The sequence below is a fragment of the Cibotium barometz genome, chromosome 40 (assembly GCF_041138505.1).
Source record: "Cibotium barometz isolate CiBa-2024 chromosome 40, ASM4113850v1, whole genome shotgun sequence".
Taxonomy (NCBI): Eukaryota; Viridiplantae; Streptophyta; class Polypodiopsida; order Cyatheales; family Cibotiaceae; genus Cibotium; species Cibotium barometz.
Genome location: NC_141085.1, coordinates 31,489,064 through 31,508,570, shown reverse-complemented (window position 1 = coordinate 31,508,570; position 19,507 = coordinate 31,489,064). Strand labels below are relative to the sequence as shown.

General features: G+C 50.2%; 1 protein-coding gene and 1 pseudogene across 5 annotated transcripts in view; one reads left to right on the top strand and one right to left on the bottom strand.

Annotated features, from left to right (window-relative positions):
• Window positions 1-19,507, bottom strand: part of LOC147615412 (acetolactate synthase small subunit 2, chloroplastic-like) — a 128,756-nt gene that overhangs the window by 14,489 nt on the left and 94,760 nt on the right. The gene's annotated exons all lie outside the window — the stretch shown is intronic.
• Window positions 5,574-6,828, top strand: LOC147615413 (uncharacterized; annotated as a pseudogene).

Sequence of the window (19,507 nt, the reverse complement as noted above, 5' to 3'; positions counted from 1 at the left end):
CCTTTCCTTCTTCTCACATGGCTGTACTCCAGCCCATTAGTTGCCTCCACACAAGGCCCACCACCTGTGCACTCTTGATGGCTGCGCACCCTTCATCTGTCCTCGCCAGCAACGCCTCACACTTGCGCTTCGCAGCTGCGCCTCTTTGCACCAACCCTACGCTGTCAGCCCACACAAGAAGGCGGCTACTTTTGTCTCCTCGCTTCTGCAAACCCACCGTAGCTGTCAGCCAGCCGTCGCCTCCACACACCAGGTAGGCACACCTTGTCCCCTGGCGTCTCTCTACAGACCTGCGGCTGCTCCAGCCCTTCTCTCTTTGACACCGGCACTTCACACACACAGCAGCCGCTTGGCTCTCCCCTGGCGTCTCTTGGCGACCCGTTTCAACAAGGCCACGACCTCTTTCTGTTGAGCCAACTCGCTCTGGCGTCTTCTTCTGCAGCGCCCGTCGCTTCAACACTGACGAGGCCCCCCAGCTCTTCTCTCTTTGCCTGCTGAACACCGACTGGTTTTCTCCTCAGAGGCATAAACGGCGACCCCCTCTCCTACGCCGGCCTTCACACACACACAAGGCCGCCTCTAGTGCTCTTCGCCTGGGAAGCCCCTTTAAAACAAGACCGACGGCCCTTTTCTCTCGCCGCCTCCCTTCTGGAAAGTCGCCCTCCCTCTGCACATTTCCGCCACCTTCTAGACGTCAAGGTGGCCGTTTTCCATGCCTTCACGTGGCCTTTGCATTGGCTATATTACATATTTAATATTTTTCTAAAAAGCCTCCAAACCACCAAGTAATGGCCACCACTACTATTACAAGAGCCCCTTCCCCTTATACTTTTTCAGAAAATACCACCGCGCCGAATCTTCCAAAAAATGCGAGAGTTGCCTGCATTCTCGTCAGCTGCATCATTAACTTGCTAAACACGATGATTACCCATCAATTTCTAATCTCGATGCTCTGCATTTAGCAACCACCGGCACACCATACTGATGCAATAAAACTCCAGATCTCCAGCATTTTCTCCGGAATAAAACACGTGCATATTCCAGCTCACAACAAAATCACTCGGCCTGTACACTTGCCAGGGCATTCAGGGCAAATTTTATTCACACACCACACGCACTATATGTACACTGATCCAAAATACCTCTCAGATTTTAGCCTGACATTTGGTAAGTTGATGTTGCTGACTATGAGCTATGGGCAGATATTGCATCTGTTTTGGAAGGAAAGTATGGGCGCTGCACGTTAACTTGAAGCATAAGGAAAGCAAGATAATGAAGGGTGGGTGGCCATCATTTTGAGGCTTTAAAGAAATAAATAATAATATATACCACAAGTGGCCAGCTTGTAGCTACGTGGAGATTTCGTTTGGCTGCCAGCGAGACCATCTGGAAGGCTGGCGAAGGCGAAGACAATCGAAAGGAGATCGCCGTGGATAAAAAAAGTGGCTCTGGGATTCAGTAGGGAGTTGGGAAGAGTCGCCCTCTGGAGCAGGGCTCATGGGTGATTGCGGAAGCTGCAGGCGTAAGGCGTCGTCTCAAGGTGGCTGGTGGTGACAAGGCGGACGGGCTGGGGCTGTTCGAAGGTCGCAAGTGAAGATAGCTGCCTTGGGTACGAGAAGCCTGAGGTGATACTGCAGAGGTTGAGGCGCTTGAGAGACACAGCCGCCTTGTAGCTCTCGGGTGGTGCTGCTGGCGCTGGGGGTGAAAGTGAAGAGCAAGGGGGAGCGTGGACCGCAGCCGTGGGTGCAGGCGAAGACCAGAGGAGCCGTGGCCTAAGGGGTCTTTGGTCCGACAGTGTGGCTGGATGCAAGAGAAGGGGTGTTGGTGTTTCGGCACGTCGACTACAGGTCGTTTGAAGAGAAGAGCTGGATGTGAGAGAGAGCTGGTGAGTTTAGGGTTAGCTGGTGGGGCGCCCTCTGAAGAGAAGCAGAGACCGGTTTTGTGTGGGCGACGACTGCAGGCAGAGAGTGGATGCTGACCAGAGAGAGAGCCTTGGTTTTTTGTGTGTGTTGACTGCAAGCAGAGTTTTGGGCTGGAGTCACCGCCTCGTAGATGATAGAGGCCGCCTTGTGTAAAGAGACGCCTGGCTGGGTGGTTCAGCTGCAGACGCGAGGAGAGTGAAGTGGCCCCCTTGGTAAAGCGCTGGTGGACAGCGTGTGTGAGCAAGGAGAACCAGCAGAGAGATTGTGCAGAGGTTGGTGAGCGCGAAGGGCTGCAGGCGCTCTGGGGAGCGAGAAGAGCTGCAGTCTCTCGGACGAGTGTGGAGAGCAAACAATCGGGCTGGTGTGGTAGCCGCTGGGTGCGCAGGTGTGGCTGGCAACAAAGAAGAGTCGCCCTCTGGGAGCAGGGCTTGCAGGTGATTGTGGCAGCTGCAGGCGTAAGGGAGCCGCCTAGAGGAGTTACGGTGGCTGGTGATACAAAGGGTTGCTGCCTTGTGAGAGAGAAGCTGTTGACCGTCGGCTAGATACCTTGTGGGAGAGAGCCTGGAGCGCAGTGCAGAGTTGGAAGCCGTCTCAAGTGTCACTGGCACGTAAAGCAGCTGCAGAGGTGGCTGGTAGTGCTGAAGACAGGTGAGAAGGGCCGGTACCATAAGAGCCTACGAGGGCTGATGGCAGTGAAGCAGAGAAGAGGGGACAAGTTGGAAGTGAAGGAGGGTTGCTGGTGGGGCGCCCTCTAAAGAAAGCAGTGGTTGGTTTTTGTTTGTGTTGGCTGCAGAGAGGTGCTGATGTGTGGGCTGGAGACAGGTGGGACTCGCCTACGACACTTGGCAGGCAGCAGCTGGACAAAGAATCGACGGGCTGCAGAAGAAGTTGAGGGTTGCTGGTGGGGCACCCTCTGAAGTGAAGCAGAGACCGGGAGACAGAGGCTTGGTTGTCAGACGCAAGGGTGAATTCCCTTGGCAGTAAATCCTGGCCAGAGTCCTGGTTTTTGGTGTAATTGCTAGATTTCCCAAAGTGTTATGGTGTATGGTGCTCTGTATGTTTTTGATGAATGATCAGTGGTTTTGAGCTATCTTTCTGGTGTGGGCGGGTGGTGAAGTGTGAGAAGAGTTCCAGCCGGTGGTGGCTGGTGGTGCCCCCGTTGTCGTGGTGTTTTATCAAAGTTTGGGAGGTGAAGGGCTATAGAGGCGTGGTCTTTTTTCTTTTTTTCACCTCACACCAACCACTGAAAACTCCATGGTCATGAGATCTAGCACGCTTTCTTGGTAAGCCCAGGCTCAGTGTAGCAACGAAACACGTTTCAGCTGCTATGAAACGGACTGAAACGTTTCATAAAAGTTTCGTTTAACGAAATGTGTTTTATATGTCGTGTTTTTTTTTTTAACGTTATCGCTTGCGCCGACTTTTTGTTTGTGGCATACATTTCGAGGCTGCTGTTTGCGCATCTGTCCTGACTCCCGACTCTCGCTCAGCTGCCATCGCCTATGTAAAGTTGGCCGACTAGTCACGAGTCACGACTGCTGTCCACGGTCCACCCTCACAAGCTGAATACTCCTGCTATGTTTCTATAGACTATACTATATAGGCTGCTCTAGCCCGCTGCCTGCAGCCTTCTCCCCTTTTTTTGGGGCATATGCTTCTATATATGTGCATCTATAGCCTCTGGCCCCATAAATTCTATGGGTGTACTGTGTTGGCAACTATATATTCAAATATATGTATATATGTATATATGTATATATATGTATATATGTATATATATATGTATATATGTATATATGTATATATATATGTATATATGTATATATGTATATATATATATATATATATGTATATATGTATATATATATATATATATATATATTTGCATTTTTGTTTGAAACTTTTTTTTGCCGTTTCAAAAAAATATGAAACTTCTGAAATGTTTCTGAAACCCTTTTCAAATCAGGCATTTTTGAAACTCCTGGTAACTATGCCCAGGCTACTGCTGAGATTCCTCTCCAAGTTCCCGAGCCCTCGGCGGACCCTTCCCCTCAACAGGATTCCTCCCCTCCTCTTCCTTCTCCCACCCCCCAGCCAAACCCCCCCCCCCCTCTCTCAACCTTCACCTTCAGCTCTCCCCTCAACAGCTTCCTCTGTCCCGCCGACTCCTTCGAGCCCCATCTCCCCCCTCGTTCCACCTCTCTAGAGCATTCCTACCGCCCTCCAGCCGTAGTCGGCAAGTTCAATTTGCTACCTGATTCATCGTTTCTCAAAGCCGATTGAGATGACCATCGCCGCCTCTCCGGTGAGGGCTCTCCCACTAGAGTCCCCAGGGTTCTAGGGCAGCCACTGGATTACACTTTCTTCCGGTGTCTCCCCGTCAAAGGAATTGGTATTTTCGAGGACACGGTGGCTCCCATTCAGATTTGTGTGGTGTTTCATGACTCTAGGCCCTCCACGAAGAGTGGCCCGATGATCTCTCCTTCCCCTTGAGTGCAGCACCAGGGACGGAATGGAATACGGAGTCGGTGTCTGCTGCCATCCAGGGGTACGCAGTCAAGCTCTCTCATCATTTGCATGATCTGCGCATCACCAACATGCTTACCCATCTTTCGCCCTTGGGTCGGATCGAGTTGGGAGGCTTGGGCCACAGAGATCAGGACAAGAAGGTGGTGTCCTCCAGCTTGGCGGTGCTGCTTTTTGTGTTCCTTCATATCCCAGTAGAAGGAGTACCCCTTCACCCCTCCTACAAATACCTGCATTGTGATAGGTGGAGCCCAGATTATGCTTATTCTCTGGCTCGAACAGAGTGGCGTCACATGGAGGGCAAGATCCGCGCCCACCTTGTGCGTCTTCGTCCTATTGGCATATATGCTATGACTTATGCCACTTATGATATGAGTAGTGCCACATGTGAACATGGGCTAAACAAGGGCACTTTTCTCCCTTTGGGTTTTTCCCCTTGGATATTAGGTGTGAAAGGACACCACACTTATTATGTGTATTTTGATATTGTGGAGTCAACTCACTTGCTCCACATCTTTGTATCCTATCTACTTTGAGTAGCTATCACCATCTCTCTCTCTCTCTCTCTCTCTCTCTCTCTCTCTCTCTCTCTCTCTCTCTCTCCCCCATCGCGCTGCTGCTACCCCCGCTGCTCTCTCACGTCGTGTTGTTGCTGCCTGCGTTGTTGCCTAAGCTGCCCACTGCCTGTGCTTCAGCCCACGCTCTCTTCCGCCCTCTGCGTTTTCAGTCCCGCCATCTCTCTCTGTCTCCCCCTCTGCGTTTTCAGAGCCCCGCCATCCCTCCCCTGCCCCTGCATTTTCAGCCTCCCGCCATCTCTTTCTCTCTCCTCGTAGCCCCCTCCCGCCACTCTCTCACTCTTCGCTTCCCTGCTCGCCGCCTTCTACTGTCCACCTTCTGTTCGCGCCCCTGCTCGCTACGCCCCTGCTCGCCACCTGCAACCCTCCCGCCTTCGCTTCGCCACTGTATGCGCCCCTGCTCGCCGCCCTCTCTCCCGCCTAGACTGGCTCGCTATGCTGGCCCCCTTGCTCAGGCATTCGCCTCCCTTTTCCATGCATTTTCAGCCTCCCCCCATCTCTTTCTCTCTCCTCGTAGCCCCCTCCCGCCACTCTCTCTCTCTCTCTTCGCTTCCCTGCTCGCCGCCTTCTAGTGTCCGCCTTCTGTTCGCGCCCCTGCTCGCTGCCCGCAACTCTCCCGCCTTCGCTTCACCACTGTCCACGCCCCTGCTCGCTACCCTCTCTCCCGCTTGGACTGGCTCGCTATGCTGGCCCCCTTGCTTAGGCATTCAAGGCAGCAACATAAGTGTTAGGGCTCTATCTCTCCGAGGTACATCGACATGGCCAAGGGTGCAAGGAAAGAGGAGATAGTCAAAATGGAGCATAAGCTAAACATCTCCATCAGAGAAAACAAAGAGGAGATAGTCAAAATGGAGGATAAGCTAAGAAGACGGCGGACTCCGCCATCAACATCATCAACCGACTTTCCAAAGTCGAGAAGGAGATCGAAGCTTTACAAAAAGAGAAGAAAGCTTGGAAAAGGGAGAAGGAGAGGGAGAAAGAGAAGGAAGCAGGGAAGAAGGAGAAAGAAGCATGGAAAGAGGAGAAAGAGGGATGGAAGAAGGAACGGGACACTATGAAGGAGGAAATCGACATCCTCAAAGCGGAGGTGATCTCTCTACGGGACCGACCACCACGGGAGGAGGGGGAAATTGTGGAAGTTGACAAAGAGGCCATCAAAGAGGAACTCACCAAGGTAATCACCAAGAGCCTAGAAGGTAAGATGGAGGCAACAAGGGAGGGTTGGGTAGGAGTGGTGAAGAGGAACATCAAAAAGGGAGTGAAAGAGGATGCCCAAAAAGAAGGGCTCCAAATCGTCAACACCACCATTGAGGAGGAGCGGATGCGACATGCTCGTAGACTCAATATGAGAGTCACGGGGATTCCCGAGGTAGCCGACTCTACCCCGAGGGGGATGGGCGGACACTATGCACACGACTTGGATACTCACATGAGGGACCCCCCCCCCCCCCTTCCTCAAAGCATGGAGGGCCGGGAAAGACATGACAAAGAAGAGAGCTCTCATCATACAGTTACGGGATGTGGAGGCACGCACCATCTTCATGAGGAAGAGGTTCATACTACGAGGCTTAGAGGGAGCTCCTATTTTCTTGGATGATGATCTCACGAGGATGCAGCTAGAGCATAGGAGAGCTTGCATGCCACGAGTCTTACACGCAAGGAGAGAAGGCAAGAAGGCCTTCTATCGAGACGGTCGGGTCATCATTGATGGCCGGCCCATGGATTAGCGGTTTGGGGCCTATGGGACACAAACCAGGCCACTGACAGAGATACACATGGCAGTATAGAACTAAAATGGTTCACTAGGGGTGCAGCCTGGACGACTGGAGCATGTTATGGTGAGGAGAGACATCATACTTCTAATAGAGACACATCAGAGGCCAGAGAGAGGGCTACCTCGAGTAGATGAATTCCAATGCGAGTCCGATTCCAGTGGAAGTAAGCATACAAGAGGACCACACGCCAGGGTACCTCGAGAGGGTCGGGGCGAGTAGCAGTTCTATTCAGACGGGAGCTACAGGGGAGACTGAGAGTGGTAGCACAGGATCCACAGGCCAGATACATGTGGATCAGCTTACAGCTCTCACAAGATAGGGTTACATACATAGCCCTATGTTACTTTCCTTCATCAAGATCCTCCTATGTCATTACAGAGGACATGCCACAGGAGGAGGAGACAGGAGCCTCGCCTTACACTTGTCTGTTAGAGAAGATTATGCATTATTCTACACTAGGGAAGGTATTTCTTACAGGTGACTTCAATGCCAGGTGTATGACTATGATGACATGGAGATCCTCCACCCTGTGGATCCAGAGGAGATAGGGGCTAGTCGGGCATCAGAGGACACTCGACCAGACAAAGGACATTATGAGGACCACTTACGAGTGTTGGGAGCCACGCATCGTCTCGTTATTTATAACGGGATGCTACAGTGGCCGGGATCAGGAGGGCTGACATGCTTCCCACATGGGGGTCATACACGGATCGGAGGCACGTTGGTAGACTACATTATGGGGTCTTTGGAGGCATCACGGCTTGTCACCTCATTCTCCATCCCACCTCGTCCTATTGGGGCAGATCATACATGCTTGGCATTTTCACTAGCCGGATCACCAGTATCACCAGCCCCCCACATACCGACGCCACACACTACCATCTACTTCACATGACATGGCAGACATATACACTAGCAGAGTAGAGAATGGGCTCCTACTCATGGATCCCCTGGCACCTATGGATACCATTACAGCCCAGCTGGCATCACTCCTACACACAGCTGCATTACAGAGCTTCCCACATCGTGTCCACTCAGGAGAGCCTGCGAGATCATGGACTATGCCCCAGAACAGATGGTATGATGACGATACTCACGGCTCCGCATACAGAGAGCCTTGGGAGCCATCACACAGCAGGAGTCAAGGAGAGAGATGAGGAGACTTACTCGCCGCAAACGGTGGGCCTTCCCAAAGATACAGGAGCTAGAGATCTTCCATTTCTTCATGAGTAGAGTAGCCCTATCTCATGGCGGCACTTCAAAGAGCCCCGGACACCGACACCCATTGTAGACCCACAGACATGGCACACATATGCAGAGGGCCTATACCACACCCCACAGCAGCCACCTATACCTCAGCCACAGGAGCCTCGACCTACCACAGCTAGCTTCTTTACCCACTCGATGGAATAGGAAGCTATCCGCCGCCTACAGCATGGACGGGCCGCCGACCATAAGGGCCTATAGATTGAGCATCTCATATATGCACTAGATTGTTTGGCTCCTTTTCTTGCACTAGATTGTTTGGCTCCTTTTCTTGCACACCTGTTTAATAGGGTACTAGCAGAGGGTTTGCCTGCGGAGTGGACGATGCACACCATTGTGCCGATCCACAAAATAGGGGATATGCTAGATCCGAGCAACTACAGGACGGTTATGGTTGGCCACGTGTTGGCCAAACTCTATGGTGCAGTGCTGGAGCAAGAGCTTAGCTTATATGCTGAGAGAGCAGGTTTATGCTCATCAGGACAGGCAGGCTTCAGGAGAGCTTTCTCTACCACTGACCATGTATTCACTTTGAGATGTATGATTGATCAGGCTAGAGTGAGGAAGAGAAAGCTCTATTGCTGCTTTGTGGATTTCCGCAAGGCATTTGACACAGTACCACGAGAGAGGCTCTTTCAGCACCTGCAGTCTCTTGGCATACCAGCAGATATGACATGGGGCATCTATGCATTATATGAGCAGGTTTTTGGGCGAGTCAAATGCCCAGTAGGTATGTCCGAGGCTATTGCTAGCACCATTGGTGTGAAGCAAGGATGCCCACTTTCCCCCACGCTATTTGGGTTGTACATTGATGAGGTGGTTGACTTCATTACACAGGAAAGCATAGATGGAGTTGATCTAGCAGGTACCTCAGTACATATTATGCTTTATGCTGATGATATTGTATTAGTGTCTAAGTCTCCAAGAGGTCTACAACAGCATCTACATGCACTCCATGATTTCTGCACACAGAGGGGTCTTACTGTGAACCTTGGGAAAACCAAGGTTCTGGTCTTTCCTACATCGAGACAGGGCAAGAGTTAGGACATTCACTCTTGCAGGACGCCAGGTGGAGGTGGGGACATCATACGTGTACCTAGGGGTTACCTTCTCTGCAACAGCCACGCGCTTCACCATGGGTTCAGCAGCCAAAGCTAGATTGACACGGGGATATGCAGCATTGGCTATGCTAGAGAGACAGTGCCACCACGCGCATTTTCAAGAGCCCCGGACGAAGGGGTGGCATTTTGATACATTAGTCACACAGACACTGATGTATGGAGTAGCGGTATGGGCACCAGGCCTTGCTACCCATTGCTGGACACAGATAGAGAGACCACATGCCCTCATGATGGCACGCATGATACGCAACAAACCGTCAGTACCTCCTGACATTATCCGAGCAGAGTTTGCTGCGCCTCCTATGATGGTAGAGGCCATATTCCAGACTATATGCCTGCTAGAGAGATTCATAGAGATGCCACAGGACAGATTGTCATACAGAGCTTTTGAGGCATCTAGACACCTGGCTGAGGCAGGAGACAGAGGATCATGGTGTGCACAAGTCACACATTGGTTCTCACAACATGGCCTAGACATGGATCATCTACCACCATTCTAGTATGACAGGGATGCACCACATATCCGTCTCTCTCATAGTGAGAGGCATGGATATCACATACACAGCCTCTTCCACCGAAGATGTTGTACTACACAGATCACTTCATGAATATCACTGATGATGGATTTATAGAGAGGCCTAGATACATGCAGGGATTTTTACAACATGGCTCAAAAGTAGCTATTGGTCAGCTTACAGTCTCATCACATGGATTGGAGATCGAGACTCGCAGAGCAGCACAGATCCCCCGAGAGGAGAGTGTATGCAGATTGTGCAGAGAGGAGGTGGAGAGTGAGGAGCATTATGTATCCAGATGCGGAGCATATAGAGCCATCAAAGAGAGATATCCCATTTTATTCAGAGATATCCCATTTTATTCAGAGAGTAGCCACATTCTATACGCCAGCTCTTTAAGGCAACAGACCAGCGCATACTGGGGAGATTCATTCTAGACATACAGCGTCACAGAGAGACATCATTACAAGCTCAGACAGCTCCAGAGGGGGGACGATAGACACATATTACTACATTTTTTTCAGAGATCCACCACACTCCCAGCCCTTACACAGCAGGGAATTACTCTCCAGAGAGCAGAGACACTCAAAGCCCGCAGGAGACAGAGGACACCTGGCTTTCGGACACCACGCCTATACCAGAGAGAGATGACAGAGATCAAAGCTCAGTTTCACAGAGAGGGTTCGGAGCGACTACCTTGCTTCAGAGCAGACCCAAGCATGTTCTTCAGGGAGCTGTGGACACCCCCTTCATTGATGTATACCATTTTATACCCCCACTATGGTACAGGATGGAGCTAGCTAGGTTGCATATCAGAATTGTATACTCCATACATATAGCTTTGCATTCTCTTAGTAGTAGAGCTCCATCCCCTCCCCCACTCATTGTACTTATTGCACACCCAGATTCAGCTTTTTAGTTCTGTACTTTTTCATTTTGTTGGGATGACAGAGGATACCCCACACAGGTATACTAATCTCTCTCTCTCTCTCTCTCTCTCTCTCTCTCTCTCTCTCTCTCTCTCTCTCTCTCTCTCTCTCTCTCTCTCTCTCTCTCTGGGCCGCCCCTGCTCACCGCCGCCTTCGCTGTTCCCTGTTCGCTTCCGCCCTCTCTATTCGCCACTGACGTCCAGTACTGCTGGCAATATGCTGGGTCGCCTCCCTCTCCGCTAGGGTGTGTGCTCAGGCCCCCAAGGCAGCAACATAACTCTCTCTCTCTCCTCAATCTCGAGGAATGGCCCCGAGTCTCCAAGAGAAACTCGCGGCCCTCGAGACGGCAATGAAGGCACTAATCAAGGAGAACAAGAAGACATCCGATTCCAACCTCAATGAGGTGGAGAACAAACTACATCGGCACATCATGGCCCTCGAAGCACGGGTCACGGGCCTTGAACAAGAGAACACAGCACTCAAGGAGGAGGTGAGTGCATTGAAAGTGGAACTGGTAGCCATCAAGAACACCGAGAAGGAAGAAGGGGAGATCAATGAGAACACGCTCACGGCCATCAAAGAAGAGATCTCCAAGGAGATCACAAAGGACATGGAGGGAAAACTCGAAGCCAAGCAGTCAGGATGGGTTGAGGTGGTGAAGAAGAACATCCGCAAAGAAGTGATGGGTTCACACCACCATTGAGGAGGAGAAGATGAGGCATGCCCGCCACCTCAACATTTGAGTCACAGGTATAGCCGAGACACCCAACTCCACTCCCGAGAAAGATGGACAGCTTCTATGCATGAAGCTAGGCTACAGGGGAAGAGGACCCTCTCCCCTTCAGCAAAGCATGGAGAGCCGGGAAAGACTCAACACGCAAGCGAGCCCTCATCCTACAGTTTGCAAGAGAGACGGAGAGGGTCACCTTCATGAGGAAGAAGTTCATACTACGAGGCTTAGAGGGAGCAACTAGAGCATAGGAGAGCTTGCATGCCACGAGTCTTACACGCGAGGAGAGAAGGCAAGAAGGCCTTCTATCGAGATGGTCGGGTCATCATTGATGGCCGGCCCATGGATTAGCGGTTTGGGGCCTATGGGACACAGACCAGGCCACTAACAGAGATACACATGGCAGTACGGAACTGTAATGGTTCACTACGGGTGCAGCCTGGACGATTGCAGCATGTTATGGTGGGGAGAGACATCATACTTCTGACAGAGACACATCAGAGCCCAGAGAGAGGGCTACCTCGAATAGAGGGATTCCAATGGGAGTCAGCATACAGGAGGACCACACGCCACGGTACCTCGAGAGGGTCGGGGGGAGTAGCACTTCTATTCAGACGGGAGCTACAGGGGAGACTGAGAGTGGTAGCACAGGATCCAGAGGCCAGATACATGTGGATCAGCTTACAGCTCTCACATGACAGGGTTATATACATAGCTCTATGTTACTTTCCTCCATCAGGATCCTCATATGTCATTACAGAGGACATGCCACAAGAGGAGGAGACATCACCATACACTTGTTTGTCAGAGGAGATTATGCATTATTCTACACTAGGGGAAGTATTTCTTACGGGTGACTTCAATGCCCACACACACAGCAGACAGTGTGAGGTGTATGACTATGATGACATGGAGATCCTCCACCCTGTGGATCCAGAGGAGATAGGGGCTAGTCGAGCATCAGAGGACACTGGACCAGATAGAGGACATTATGGGGACCACTTACTAGAGTTGGGAGCCAGGCATCGTCTCGTTATTTATAACGGGATGCTACAGTGGCCAGGATCAGGAGGGCTGACATGCTTCCCACATGGGGATATACACGGACCGGAGGCACGGTGGTGGACTACATTATGGGATCTTTCGAGGCATCACAGCTTGTCACCTTATTCTCCATCCCACCTCGTCCTATTGGGGCAGATCATACATACTTGGCATTTTCACTAGCCGGATCACCAGTATCACCCGCCCCCCACATACCGACGCCACACACTACCATCTACTTCACACATGACATGGCAGACATATACACTGGCAGAGTAGAGGATGGGCTCCTACTCATGGATCCCCTGGCACCTATGGATACTATTACAGCCCAGCTAGCATCACTCCTACACACGGCTGCATTACAGAGCTTCCCACATCGTGTCCACTCAGGAGAGCCTGCGAGATCTGGGACTATGCCCCAGAACAGATGGTATGATGATGAGTGCAGAGCCCTATACTCACGGCTCCGCATACAACCAGCCTTGGGAGCCATCACAGAGCAGGAGTGGAGGAGACAGATGAGGAGACTTACTCGCCGCAAAAGGCGGGCCTTCGCAGAGATACAGGAGCTAGAGATCTTCCATTTCTTCATGAGTAGAGATAGCCATATCTCATGGCGGCACTTCAGAGAGCCCCGGACACCGACACCCATTGCAGACCCCATATACCACGCCCCACAGCAGCCACCTACACCTCAGCCCCCACAGGAGCCTCCACCTACCACAGCTAGCTTCTTTACCCACTCGATGGTAAAGGAAGCTATCCGCCGGCTACAGCATGGACGGGCCGCCGACCATATGGCCTACAGGGTGAGCATCTCATATATGCACTAGATTCTTTGGCTCCTTTTCTTGCACACCTGTTTAACAAGGCACTAGCAGAGGGTTTGCCTGCGGAGTGGACGATGCACACCATTGTGCCGATCCACAAAACAGGGGATATGCTCGATCCGAGCAACTACAGGACGGTTATGGTTGGCCACGTGTTGGCCAAACTCTATGGTGCAGTATTGGAGCAAGAGCTTAGCTTATACGCTAGGTTTACGCTCATCACGACAGGCAGGCTTCAGGAGAGCTTTCTCTACCACTGACCATGTATTCACTTTGAGATGTATGATTGATCAGGCTAGAGTGAGGAAGAGAAAGCTCTATTGCTGCTTTGTGGATTTCCGCAAGTCATTTGACACAGTACCACGAGAGAGGCTCTTTCAGCGCTTGCAGTCTCTTGGCATACCAGCAGATATGACATGGGGCATCTATGCATTATATGAGCAGGTTCTTGGGCGACTCAGATGCCCAGGAGGTATGTCCGAGACTATTGCTAGCACCATTGGTGTGAAGCAAGGATGCCCACTTTCCCCCACGCTATTTGGGTTATACATTGATAAGGTGGCTGACTTCATTACACGGGGAGGCGGAGATGGAGTTGTTCTAGCAGGTACCTCAGTACATATTATGCTTTTTGCTGATGATATTTTATTAGTGTCTGAGTCTCCAGGAGGTCTACAACAGCATCTACATGCACTGGCTCGCTTCAGAGCAGACCCAGGCATGTTCTTCAGGGAGCTGTGGACACCCCCTTCATTGATGTATACCATTCTATACCCCTAGTATGGTACAGGATGGAGCTAGCTAGGTTGCATATCATGATTGTATACTCCATGCATATAGCTTTGCATTCTCCTAGTAGTAGAGCTCCGTCACCTCCCCCACTCATTGTACTTATTGCACGCCCAGATTCAGCTTTTTTAGTTCAGTACTTTTTCATTTTGTTGGGATGACAGAGGATACCCCACACAGGTACATTGATTTGTCTCATAGGCCGAGTTCGGTCTTTTGGAAGACATTAATAAAACCCTAAACCCTAAACCCTCCCTCCCTCCCTCCCTCCCTCCCTGAGAGGGCATCCCAGCATAGACGGAGGTTGCAGCGGCGGATTCGGATTATTCTTGCGAGACATGCGGGACACCCAGTCAGGGTGCTGACCACAGAGGATATTGAGGAGATCCGCCAGCGTCCGATGCGGCACATATTATGACATGGAGGCACCTCCATAGTGTACCCCCCCATCCCACATGATATTGTATCCCCTCACTGTACCCCACTCACCTCCATAGCGTACCCCCTCCCCTTCACTATATTCACACCCTATAAGGGTTTCTGTTTACCTTCTAGTTCCAGTTTCATTTTCTAGGTGCCAGTAGTATCATCTTTATTTTTCATTTTTTGGTTTTTTTTTTTTAAAATCCAGACATTGTCTCACATCCACCATGATGTAGCTTTTAGGTCTCATAGGTCATTATGGCCTTTTGAAGACGTTAATATAACATTTCATTTCATAACATTTCATTTCATTTCTCTCTCTCTCTCTCTCTCTCTCTCTCTCTCTCTCTCTCTCTCTCTCTCTATATATATATATATATATATATATATATAGTATGGTATAGGATGGAGCTAGCTAGGTTGGACATCATGATTGTATACTCCATGCCTATAGCTTTGCATTCTCCTAGTAGTAGAGCTCCATCCCCTCCCCCACTCACTGTACTTATTGCACACCCAAATTCAGCTTTTTAGTTCAGTACTTTTTCATTTTGTTGGGATGGCAGAGGATACCCCACATAGGTACACTGATTTGTCTCATAGGCCGAGTTCGGTATTTCTTTCTTTCTTTCTTTCTTTCTCTCTCTCACCTGGAGAACTCAAGCAAGGCATGGAGACTATTCCATGAGCATTCACCATCACCAACCATTACCTCCACAGAGATTTGGGGTGAGTATGCAGCATCCCTGTACACAGCACCATGACAACCGCCCCTGCCAGACCCATCCAAGCCATGCCCAGAGACATGTGCTTTCTTTACTGCTGAGATGGTAAGGAAAGCTATTGACAGGATGAGGACTGGGAGAGCATATGATCATGATGGTTTGGTAGCAGAGCACTTTATTCATTCCAGAGATATGCTTGCAGAGCTTATTGCTATGATGTTTAACCGAGCCATGTGTGAGGGTTTTCCTGAGACTTGGAATATGTCCACGATTGTGCCTATCTTCAAGTCAGGGGCTTCCTGGGAATTATCGTACCATCATGATTGGTCACACATTGGCTAGATTATATGCATCTATTCTTGAGCAGGAGTTGAGTAGATGGGCAGAGAGAGAGGGCATACGTGCATCAGGGCAGGCAGGGTTCAGGAGAGGTTTCTCCACTCTTGATCATATCTTGACACTCATAGCTATTATTGAAGAGGGCAGATTATATGGCAGGAGGATTAATTGTTGCTTTGTGGATTTCCGCAAAGCTTTTGACATAGTACCGAGAGCCAGACTGATGCGCAGACTACAAGAGATGGAAGTGCCCATAGAGCTGATTTGGGGAATCATGGCTTTATACAGGACAGTTGTGGGGCAAGTACGTACTACTCAAGGTATATCTGAGATGGTTTACTCCACTATTGGGGTGAACAGGGCTGTCCCCTTTCTCCCACCTTATTTGGGATGTATGTGGATGAGGTTTCGGACTATGTAGAGCGGGAGGATACAAGAGGAGCACAGCTAGCACGGACATGGATTCCGCTGTTATTGTATGCTGATGATATTGTGCTGATCTCAGATTCTCCAGAGGGGATGCAGCGTCATTTGGATGCATTGCACACGTTTGCACATGACAGTGGATTGTCTGTTAACCTTGGTAAAACCAAAGTGATGGTGTTTAACACCACAGCACAGTGGGTTAGGAGGTCAGTACCCACCTTTACATATGGTCAGGGGACAGTGGAGTATACAGATGCATATACTTACCTTGGTGTGGTTTTTAGTGGCCCACTATTTTCCTTGAGGAGAGCAGCGAAGACCAGATTGACCAGAGCTTATGCAGCATTAAAGAGACTAGAGAGGATGTGTTCGCAAGTTCAATTTCATGAACCTCGAACAAAGCTCTGGCTCTTTGACACTTTGGTCACTTTAGCCATGCTATATGGAGTGAAGATATGGGGACCCTCAGTGGATCACCACAGCCGAGCTGGTAGCACTGATGGTGGATGGAGATGTATATAGAGGCCCTTGGTTTCTATGATTTCCTGGATGATTAGGGCCAAGGCCTCCGTACCACATGATATTATCCGTGCAGAGATGGCTGCCCCCCCATTGGTAGTAGAGGCACTCACTCGATCAGTCTCTTTTATACATAGCACTTGGGCTCTCCCTAGAGACAGATATGCTCGCTTAGCCCTGGAGTCTTCACGACAGTTGGCATCACAGGGAGACGGATCATGTTGGTATGCACAGATGACAGCTTGGTTCCAACTGCATGGCTTTAGTATGGATAGGCTACCTCCATTTCAGTACTCCCTGGATGCACCCTCCCTCTCTCTCACACGGGCACAGATTACCAGACTTATCAGGCAGGACTTGACTCAGCTGGACACTAGGAGGACATGGATACAGCCGACACACGAGCTTGGTACTAAGATGGCTTTCTATAGAGATCATCTTCTCCAGCTCACGGAGGATGGGTTTCTGATTAGACCCAGCTACATGGATACTCATCTTTCTCATGGGGTACGGTGTGCTATTGGTCAAATGCGCACATCCTCACACCAGCTAGAGATTGAGACTGGCAGATTCAGAGGAGTACCAGCTGAGGCCAGGATTTGTCAGTTGTGCCAGATGGAGCCAGAGACAGAGTTACATTACATATGTCACTGTCCAGTATATTATGAGATACGAGGCCGTTTTCACTGCCTGTTCATAGAGGGTTTTGGACCACTTTCCAGAGTCATGAGATACCAGGATCAGAGATGCCTCGGATTATACTTGCTGGAGCTGCGTAGACATAGAGAGGGTCTCTTGAGAGGGAGGGGATAAGAGAGGGAGAGACACCTACAGAGGCAGATTACAGACTTCTTTCGACCAGAGATTGAGCAGTCAGGCCAGCAGGCATTGCAGCTAGCCCCAGAGTATAGCTGCACCAGAGGTACACTGATTGATCGGGTGATAGAGCTAGGGCGGTCCAGGCGCCCCAAGATGAGAGGCCCATCTCGACACCAGCGGAGACTACAACAAATGATCAGGACCATACTAGCACGGCATGGGAGACGTCCAGTCAGAGTACTCACCATGGAGGACATTGAGGATATCCGCCATCGACCGATGAGAGACATCTTTGGATAGTGATGTATATGATGCTTACCTTTGTTGCTGGAGTTTTCCTTCCTTGATGTTATCCATTAGGAGCTCTTAGTACCTTACTTTTCTTCATAGTTATTGTTTTAGTTTCAGTTAGTTGTTTTAGCTTTTCTTACACAGACATTGTATCAGATCTACCAATTGTTGTAACCTTTTTGGTCTCATAGGTCATTTTGGCCTTTTGAGGACGTTAATATATCATTTCATTTCTCTCTCACCCGGAGATCATGCTCCGAGGTATTTTTGCCTCGCCATCGCCTATGTATCACATATTACACCCCCATTATGGTACTGGTTGGAGCTAGACAGATCTGCATTGCATTCTTGTATACCCTGCGCATATAGGTTGCATACTCAGCCTCTAGTAGTAGTGCTCCATTCATCACACCCCCCCCACTAGCTCAGTACTTTCATAGTTTATTTCATGTTTATTTTGTCCTTTTCTTTTTTGAACATCCAGAAGACATTGACAGTTGTACATTGATTTGTCTCATAGGTCGAGTTCGGCCCCTAAACCCTAAACCAACCCTCCCTCCCTCCCTCCCTCCCTCCCCCCCCCTCCCTCCCTCCCTCCCTCCCTCTCTCTCTATTTCTCTCATGCTTGCTGCTGTGTACATCTCTAAATGCGTGTGTTCTCTGTTTCTCTGAAACCCTAACCCCCTACAGTGGTATCAGAGCTTGGTTGCAGCCCGTGGAGTTCCTAGCTTCCTGCGGCCTTCCATCTGTCGGCGCCTGCTTGGTGCGCACTGCAGTTCCGTTGTTGCAGTCTACCTCTCCGTACTGTTGTCGCAGTCTACCTCTCCGTCCGTCGCCCCGTCCAAGCTACCACCACCCGTCCGAGTCCTGCCACCCGTTTCAGCCTCCAAAGGGGGCGGAGCTAGTGGGGAGGGCTCCACCACCACCCCTCCCATCGGCGGACTTCGCACCCCGTGAGGCAACCCAGGGTGGCACTCCGCCCCACTTTGGGCTTACGTGGCAAAGGCCACTTTTGGTGGAAATCTTGAGTCGTCTTTTTGTCACCGTGAGGAGATCCGTCCATCGACCGTCGCCACTCGTGCCAGATCCGTCCCAATCGTCGTCCTGTGCTCTTCGCGTCAACCTGCCTCATCGCCTACTGCTACTCAATCTTCACGCCGGCCTACCCCGTTGCCTACGATAACTCGTTGCCACGCCGGCAACACCTGGTCATCTTCAAGGTTAGCGCCAACACCCGTCCAGCCAGCAGCGTGCCTAGTCTTCTCGTTGGCCTGTAGTAGCCTGTCATTGTTAGGAGCGCCTGTTTGTGACTGCCGCTCCATGCACATCAAGGAGGTGCCCTGCTCTACGTTCTCTCTTGCTCCTGCCATCATCGTCATCTTCAACAATCAAACTCCATCGACGGAGAGTCAGCACCAAGATCTTGCCCAACTCATCACAGCAACCCTTCAAAATCAAGTAATTAATTTTTTATTTTTAGTTCAAATCAAGGAGCTTTTGTGAATTCATTGCTTTATTGCAAGATTCAAGTGCAGGTAGTAACTAATTTTTTATTTTTAGTTCAAATCAAGGAGCTTTTGTGAATTCATTGCTTCATTGCAAGATTCAAGTGCAAAAGGCAGCATTAGGGTGCAAGATTCATGAAAAATTTAGGGATTTGTCAGATTTTGGGGACTTTCAGAATTTGGGGATTTTTTAGAATTTGCACAATTGCAATTACAGGACAGAGAAAATTGGGGCTTTTGTGTAATCATTGCTTCATCGCAAAATTGAAGCTCATTGGTACAAAGGATTTTGGGGCTTTTATCAATTATGTGCAATTGACACATAAATTAGCCCATTGGTGCTTAGAAATTAGGGGATTTTCAGCATTGCAGCTTGAAATTTGGAGCAAAACATTTGTACAAACATTGTAGTTGCCTGGCATAGCACTCGAGTGC